A 9,726-nucleotide genomic window follows, 5' to 3' on the forward strand; every position below is an offset into this window, starting at 1 on the left:
ATGTGATTTACATTACCCACAAAAACAAGTGCTTTTTCTTTGGGCTTTTAGCTCCATTGTCCACTCAAGAAAAAATGCTTTACACAGTAGAAAGAGAGACCCAAGGGAGTGGGTGCCCCCCTCCTGTCCTTGTCTCCCCCCACTTTTAATTAAAAAAGGATATTTTTTAATTTTAATTACAAAAATAAATATTAATAATTATATTTTATTGTTACTGATACAAAAAAATTTTTTTTTTTTGCATAAAATGTATGTTGGTCATTTACTTTTTCCCCCTTCCTATCAACTCATTTTTTTTTCATCCAAAATCAAACATAAATTTATTCATGAAACAAATTTTACTTTTTTGATATTGAGCACTCAATATTTTAGGCTTTTTTTATGTTAAGTTGATGGGACTTAAACAGGGATTAAAACTAATTTGGATCGAGTTGAGTCAGGATCTTTTTAATTAAAAACTCCCTTATTAATATTGCCATATTCCTTAAAGCTCGAACTTAAGATCTCTTATTAAGTTAGCAAAATTCCCAAACCAATTAAACTATGCCTCCGGTATAAACTAATTTTATTTCCTAACATGCAAGTACTGAAATTGACCACTTTTCTTTTCTTTTCTTTTCATTCATTCCATTTACGTTCTGTAATGCTGATGAAGTTTTGCTCTCGATGACTCCTAGAAATGTGGCCGAGCCCTTTCAGTTAGCAATATCACAATCAACAAGATAAAAATCCATCATGGAGAAATCATCTTCCCATGGCTCTGATCTGTTCTTCCAAATCCTCCATTATCTCCTTCCATTCCCAATTTCTTTCCCCAACAGCAAAGGTTTCTGACAACAAATCTTCCTCTTTCAAACTCCATTCTCTGCCTACTGCTAACAAATGGATCATCGATGACACAAGCCGCTTGACAAGATTTGTGAGTGCGGAAACTTCATTATGATAATCTTACTGATATTCTTCTGTAACGTTTCTGTATCAACTTCCTTTTTCACGGCATCAGGATCGCCCCTGCGATAATCTGGAAGAAAAGTTGAAGCTATATAAGAACGTTCTTGAGAATGTGGGTGAAAATTCAGTGACAGGTTTGTGCATGGTTGATGCTATGCAACGCCTGAACATCGATTACCACTTCCAAGAAGAAATCGACCATTTCCTAGTAACTCAATACACGATTTTCAGCACTTATGGAAGTGGCTATGGCCATGATCTTCATGAGCTTGCGCTTCGCTACCGGCTTGTTAGACAGAATGGTCACTATGTACCTGCAGGTGGGAACATATGTACTTCAGAAACCGAAGCATGCATATCATATAATTTTACTACACACACATTTTGAGAGGCTGATTAAAAATAGGTTGTTTGGTTTATTGTTGCAGAGGTGTTTGATATGTTTACAGACAAGGAGGGAAAGTTTAGCGAGAAGGTAGGTGGAATTATATGAAGCTTCACAGCTAAGAATGGAAGGAGAAGCCATACTTGATGAAGCTGAACTATTTGGCTTGAAGATTCTCAAAGAAAGAAGTGCTTACCTTGGGGTTGATAAAGCTGAGTTTGTGAGGAGTATTTTGGAGCAACCATTTCACAAAAGCCTACCAATTTTCACCTCCAGAAACTTGCTTGAAGCCTTGAAGGGACCCATGGCATGAATGGATGGGTCAATGCCTTGCAAGATGTGGCCAAAATGAACTTCAATGTGCTCCAATCTGAATACCAAACAGAGATTTTTCATATTTCTAAGTAAGCATAATGCATCTTTTTTTTACATGATAATCGTTCAAAAAATTGTTTGTGTCAGTATATTCAGCTTTTAATTATTTCCCCCCTCAGATGGTGGGCTGAACTTGGTTTAGCTAACGAGTTGAAGTATGCGAGAAACCAACCACTGAAATGGTACATCTGGTCCCTGGCATGCTTAACAGATCCATCCTTTTCAAAAGAAAGGGTTGTGCTCACGAAACCAATCTCCTTCATCTACCTAGATGACATTTTTGACATCTATGGGACCCTTGAAGAATTAACTGTTTTCACAAAAGCTGTTACCAGGTACACGTCAAACGTTGTCGATTATTCCTACAAATATTATTTCAGCTAGAAGTTAACGAATATGACCGACAATGTTTGAGTACTGCAGGTGGGATATTGAAGCTGCCGAAAAACTACATGAAGATATGTTTCAGGGCACTCTATGATGTCACCAATGAAATCAGCTACAAGGTGTATCTAAAACACGGATGGAACCCTAGTGGGTCCCTTCGAAAGGCGGTAAATATAATCAGATGTGTTCTTATAGTTTGGAAGATTGTTCATTGACTTTTGTTTTTTTTTTTTTTACTTTTACTGCACGTAGTGGGGAAGGCTGTGTGAGGCATTTCTGACAGAAGCAGAATGGTTTCTGTCAGGGAAGATGCCGAGTGCAGCAGAGTACTTGAAGAATGGGATGGTAAGCTCGGGAGTGCATGTAGTGCTGGTTCACATTTTCTTTCTGTTGGGTCAACGCATCTCTCACCAAACTGTGCAAAAGATTGACGATAACCCAGCCATTATCTCTTCCACAGCCACAATGCTTCGTCTCTGGGATGACCTAGGAAGCGCCGAGGTAAACATTTTCACAGAGACTAGTCTGATATCTTCCACGCTTCGTTGAGTTTCGAACCAGAATGATAGACAAATTAAAGATATGTTGTCAGTTCATGGAGGGATGAAAAATTTGCAGGACGAGAATCAGGAGGGAAAGGATGGATCGTACATGGAATATGTGATGAAGGAGATGGAGGAGGAGGAAAGGGCGAGAGAGGTGGTGATGGGTAAGATCTCAGAAGCGTGGAAGGGTCTCAACAGAGAGTTCGTATTGGACGACACGTTTGGTTCGTCGTTTAAGAAGGCGTGTCTGAATCTTGCGAGGATGGTGCCACTAATGTACAGCTACGATCACAATCAATGCCTTCCCAAAATAGAGGCGCAAGTCAAGTCGTTGCTTTGTGAAACTGATCATTACTACCCGAATAAGGGGTGAATTTCTCTCCGTTCTTTTTTTTTTTTTTTGCCCCCCTCCACTGCTTCTCCACAGAAAAAACTAAACCATTTAAATTAAATTTATTGTTTAACAATTATCAATCTTAATTTTTAAATTCAATTTAACAGTTTAAATTTACACCGGTCTCTCCTCTGCTCTCCTTTATTAAAAAAATAGTCCAATTCCATCCAAACATAAATGAGGATACTACAAACGCATGGTGGTTAATTAGTTCCAAAGAGTAATGCCTGTGGGAATGCTCAAAGATACAACATATATAATATTACCTTCGTCTCAAATTATAAAATAACTTTAAAAAAATTTTGCATCTAAAATATAAAATATCTTAATAAAAATAAAATTTTATTAATAATACTTTTTTAATATTACTATTCTTATATATTTTCTTTCTTTAATATTTTTTTATAAATAAAATATTAAATGAAGAGTATTTTTTAAAAGTATATATTTTCATTATGAAAAATAAAGTTGCAAAATGTATTTAAATAAATTTTATTAGTATATATAATTTACCTAAAAATGCCTTATAATTTAAAACGAAAAAGTACTGTTGTCAATACAATTTATAAGACAAAGAAATACATACATACATACATACATACATACATATATATATATATAATTTACTTTATTAAATTTTGATGATAAGTTTTTTTTTACCTTCTATTAAATTTTAGTGTGAAAAAATGTTATTAAAGTGTATATATTTAATAAGGATAAAGTTAAAAACATATTAAATGTTTAAATAGAGCTAATAAGTTTAAAAAATTTTTTGTTCTAATAAAATATATTAGAAATAACTTGTAAATAAAATTGGATGGGATATTATATAAAAGTAAAATAATATCTACTAATACTTAAACTCTTTCGTTGAAAATGAATTTAGTTGTTGTATGATTTATAATTAAAACAAACTAACAAACACATATTATAAAATAACACACACAGATAAGCAAAAGAAACACAGAACCATCTGTGCGCGCGGTCCTCTAAAGCAGACACGTAACGGTCAACGGTCCCATGGCATTGATAGTTGCAATATTGGAGGTGAGGACACCCGATCCAAAGGACACAACCTCTCTCGCACCGGGTGCTGCAATCCGATCTGCAGTCTAACTTTCTAGAAATTAGAGAACAAGAAACATTACTCAACGACTTGTATAAATTCAACACACTATGTAACAAACTAACACATGACCATGCACAACCTTGCAATAATTTTCCACCAAGATTTTAAAAACTGAATCACATCCACTGGTTCAACCAGTGTCACTGAAAACTAGCCTAAAGTCTAGTTTAATTTGGGTGCAATCTGGAAATCGGAGGTTTAGTGAATTGATCAAGAACCAGTGAACCAGGCAACCAGCCAACAACCAATATTGTGAATCAAAAGAACCAATCCATTACCATGATGGACCAGTTTAAGCATCAAGCTTTCAATAATAAAGGAGGGCACGCTAGACTTGTCACATCAAAATGCTAGGCCCTTTGCCATTAGTGGCGAGTCGAAAGATATACAACCAGCAAAATCATGAACAAGTTTATTTTATAAGGTTTTCTATAAGTTTATTTTATTTTCAAGTAAAAATGGTGTCATGATATTTTTAAATAATTAGCTAATTCTATCTTTTTTGTCTTGAAAAGAGAAGAGATATTAATGTTATATTTTACCTATCATAACAATATTAATTGTGATATTATTACGGATAAAATTAAAAAGGTAAATGTCAAACCCCAAAAATAGAGGGTGACCGGTACGGGTATGAACCACTCATATATTCCTATAAGCCTCAAAATGAACATTTATTCCATTTTACAAAAGAAAGGAACAAAATTTAATCAAATCATATGAGAATTAAAATAACTTCTTTAAACTCAATATCATAAAAGAGTGTCGATATTTTTGTAGAAATTTTGGCAGAACCTCCCCTGTAACCAAGATCTCCCGAAAACTTTACAACAAAATTTTTACAAATAACAGTATAAATTAGGAGCGTAGCTCCTTCCAGCCAGAAATCAATATACAGACCAAAAATAAGGTTTATCAATAACCTATGTGGAGCATCTACTCTTTCTTTCAAATTAAAAAGACATACAATTTCTATATTTACATTAAAGCAACAATACCAATCAAAAAGGTCTACCCACTGTAGCTAGTTGCCCTTTAGAGGTTGATGATAGGATTAATGTCAGCTAACAAATTTGAGATCAAAATAATTTTTTTAGTGAATAGCATTCCTATAGAAAAATTCTTAGAATTTTAATCAATAATCTCTAATAATGGTGTCAGTTAGTTAAAAGTAGTTCCACCAAAATTTTCAAACATGTAAGTCATAACCATATTTATAAAATAAGAGTAAATTGAAAATAATTTATGCTATCATGCTTAAAGAAAATAATTTGCTCTCATATAACTCAAAGTGATACAAATTACTAGTCAAAATCAAGTAAATTTTGAAAACACATATATTTCGAAAACACATATTATTCAACATTTAAAATTTTGAGAACTCAACAGAACAGGTTACAAACATGGACACTCAATCCACGAGGGTAAATAACCAAACATGGCTTATGCCATGAAAATGAACGTGGACATACCAGTCTACGAGGGTAAGTAACCAAACGCAGCCGAAGCTACGAAACAAACGTGGACATACAGCCCACGAAAGTAAGTAACCAAATGTGGCTCAAGCCACAAAATCAAACACTGGTATAAAGCCCACGAATACCAAACGTGAGAATAAAACTCACGAAACAAACTAACTAGTGTTTAACCATAACGCGCTACGGGCTAACGGAACTGCCATTAGCAGCAGTGTTCTGTATAGAGTTCTCTTAAAAATCCCGTTTTAAACATGCGAGAGAAATAAATATTTTTTTTTGAAGTCAAATTTTTATTAATTGCTTCAAATATATGAAACTTATCAAATCGATACATCATAGTGAATGTACAAACTTGCACTAATCATGTAACCAAGAAATTTTGAAATTCAATAAGTAAAGGTGCCTTCATCAATATTAGAAGGATATTTCTTGAGAAAATGCACAAATCATAATGTAATGATCCTTCATTGTTATCTCAAAATTTCTAAAACTAACATAATTCATAAAAATAAAATATTTCAATAAAAAAATTTAATAAATAATTATAAGGAATGCTATTCACTTACTTGTTAAAGTTTTAAATTCTCATAATATTCTTTCTTCACTTCCTGTTAGGATCCTCATCTTCCGCACATCCTATAAGGATATTATTAAACAAAATTTTTAACACATCATCCTTTACTTTACAAAGACTTCATTCTACTTTTCCTATATTAACCATTATCTCTTAAAATTCAAACCAAAATTTATGCTTTACGATTATTTCAAACATTCCAACAAGCGTCTTGTTAATACCAATATTCAAGTAGAATATCAAAGTTATCCTCTTCCAACCTTTCCTTAATAATTTCCTAAATATAAATCAATCTAAACAAAATCTGTATAGCTCCAAAATGATAGCTCATATATGTAGATATGTCTTTATACATGTATGTATTATTAGCAAGTTTTAAAATAGATTTCTATCTTAAGTTTTCAGCTTAAATCTGAATCTTCTTACAACGTACGGTAGTAATAAGGCTCTAGCAAATAATTATAATTTTAGCCATGAATATATCATTATTAAGCTTTGAGATCAATTTCCAACTCAATATTGAGTTGTCCCTTCCCTATAACAATACGGCAACAACAGAGCAACCACAATTTTTGAAATTTCACGCGCGCGCACAGCAAAGCAGCCTCACGCACAACAATAGCAACCGAAGATTTATAATTACCTTAATACCATTTCAGCCACTCACATGCACGGATAGAGGAAGGAAAATGATTTTAAGCAGTGAAGAAGAGCTGCCGCCATGAATAAAAAAAAAGCTCACCAGTAATCAGAAAACGAACCCAAAAGGAAGAAATCTTAGCTCACCCAGAGCATTTATACCCATGCAAACAAGAAGCTAAGAGAAAGAGAGATTTTTGATACTTGAATCAGCAACAGAGGTAGACGAACAGTAGCAACTCATGAATAAAATCACAGTTGAGGCGAATGGATAAGCACAGCATCGACGGCGACTACACAAATGATGGTGTTGGCTTTGATGGAGGAGGAAGAAGATAGCTTCGGTTGAAAGGCAGAGCAGAATATCGGTGCTTCTCAGATCTCTCTCTCTCTCTGCTCCAGATTCATTGAGAAAGAAGAAAGAAAGAGTTTAAAAAAAAGTCTGATGGAACTAAGGGCAATTTGGTAATTTCGCATGACCAGAAAAAGAAAAATTTAACTCTTCTTTTGTACTCTTTTGGATTTGAACTAGGGACTTGATGTATGAAGACTTGCTCAGCTGCCACCAGACCAAGTCTCGAACTTGTTATATTTTATCCCAAGAACTAATACAAACACACTTTAAGCAAGTTAACCTATATATTTATTTATTTATTTATTTTAAATTTAGTCAAGGTTATTACAGTAAAAGTATAATTTTAGTCCTCTAATTTTATTTAATTTTTTAATGTAATTTTTTAATTTTATAAAGTATTTTTTTAGTACTTTAACATTAATATTGTTGCTTTTAAATTATTATTTTTTGTGTCAATTATTATTATTTAAAAAAAATTAAACTTAATATGTCAACATTTAAAAAAATTTTGTCAATATTTGAAAGTTCAATTTAAAAATTTATTGAACAAAACTACCAGTGTTATAGTTAAAAAATCAAAAAGACATTTTATAAAGTTAAAGGACTAAAATAAAATATTATGTAAAATTAAGGACTAAATTTATACTTTTATTGTGGTTTTATGTGCTTTCAATTAAATAACAATTTTTTTTGTTAACATGCAGATTCAATTAAAAGAACCTTATGTTATAGAAAAGTAAAAACAGTAATTCAAACCAAGTCTAATGATATGATATTTTATACCCAACCTAAATAAGCTTTATTGTTGGTAATTTTTAGCTATATATATATATATATATGTTGGTAATTTTAGTCAAGACCGACAATTAATTAGAACCCAGTCGAAAAAAATTAAGGTTAGATTTAACTATATAAATTTAAAAAAATATGATATTTTAAATTTAATTTAAATAAAACTGACATAAATTAAGTTTAATTTAAATAAGTCTGAATGCAAAACAAGTAAGGAGCAACACCACTTCTTTGAAATACGAACCATCAACATTGATTTCCACCGACAAAAAATGGTGGGCTGCCTCTACACATTGTGTCAGATTCTAATACTCTATATCCAATATGTGAGTATATGCAACACAGTCCATATAAACATCTTTATTTAAAATATGTTTTTTTTTTTCGGGGTCCAGAGCATATTAATATGTAATATCTTTAGTAATAATTTGACTATTCCCCACCCAAAAACAAAAGAAAAAGGTTGGTTACAACTTTAATATTTTCAACGTGGATCCCTGCAGGAGATGTGTGTTGTTCTTTCGAGCAGCATAAAGCTCCATCACTGAAGGTGAGCCAACAATGATGGATCATCAGAATCCACATGTATTATTGTGGCCCAATTAATTTGTTCAAATAATGTCACACATTTGATTTTGACGTTTCAATAAAAATTAGAAAAAACAAGAAAAAGAAAAAGCACTTATAAAAATATTTCTAAATCACTCTACAATGAAAGTATTCCATTATATCAAGATTAGAACTCAAACTTTTGTAGAGTGTGAGCTGCATCCTCATTCAATAATTTTTAAAAAAAATTAATTTTTTAATCTTTTAACTTTTAACTCACTTGTAATTCAGTCCCTCAAATATAACTCACTACGACTCAATCCTTCAACTATAACTCGCTGCGACTCAGTCCCTCAACTTTTAATTCACCTATAACTCGGTTCTTATTTTTTAATTTTTTTTAAAAAAATTTTTATCAAATAAGAGGGATAAAAAATGCTCATATATTATTTTAAAATACCCTCTTCTTGTTCATTGATGTGAGATAAAAGCTAACATAAAAAAAATAAACAAAAGTTAAGAAATGAATTTGTAAGTAATTCAAAAGTTAAGAGATTGAGTTATAGACAAGTCATAGTTGAGGGACTGAGTTACAAGTGACTTAAAAGTTGGAGGACTAAAAGATTAATTTTTTCTTTTAAAAAATAAGGTTAAAGGATATGTTATACCATTAAACTGCATGTCCAACCAGCCATAGGATTTTTTAGTGCAATGTTCTCATTCAATAATTAAAAACAGTCTAATAATGCCCATATTACTAATAAAAGTTAATTTTTACCATTAAGTTGATAATAAAAAGACATAAAAGGGCTTAAAAATATAAATTACTTAGTATTTCTTCTATCCCAAATTATAAGATAATTTGAGATAAAATTACATATATCAATAAAACACAATATTGATACTTTATTAACTTAATTTTTTAAAATAAAACTATAAACTTTAAAAAATAGCCCTATATAGTTAGTCATTATGCCATAATATCATTTTCATTCTCTCTCCATTTGAAGATTAATATTGAAAAAATATCATTAGTGAAACCTTATTTTTTTCAAATTGTCTTATATTTTGAAACAAAAAAATTTCTCAAACATTGTCTTATGATTTGGAATGGAAGGAATATCTTGTTGGAAAATTAATACCATTTAAGTTCTTTAAATTACAAATAAATAC

At 31.6% G+C, this 9,726-nt stretch overlaps 1 pseudogene; it reads left to right on the forward strand.

Moving 5' to 3' along the window:
• The first annotated feature begins 542 nt into the window (after window positions 1–542).
• On the forward strand, window positions 543–3,071 carry LOC129307137 ((3S,6E)-nerolidol synthase 1-like; annotated as a pseudogene).
• Window positions 3,072–9,726: the final 6,655 nt, after the last annotated feature.

Source organism: Prosopis cineraria, unplaced genomic scaffold (assembly GCF_029017545.1).
Source record: "Prosopis cineraria cultivar Desert tree isolate PC_DT_omini unplaced genomic scaffold, ASM2901754v1 PC3, whole genome shotgun sequence".
Lineage (NCBI taxonomy): Eukaryota > Viridiplantae > Streptophyta > Magnoliopsida > Fabales > Fabaceae > Prosopis > Prosopis cineraria.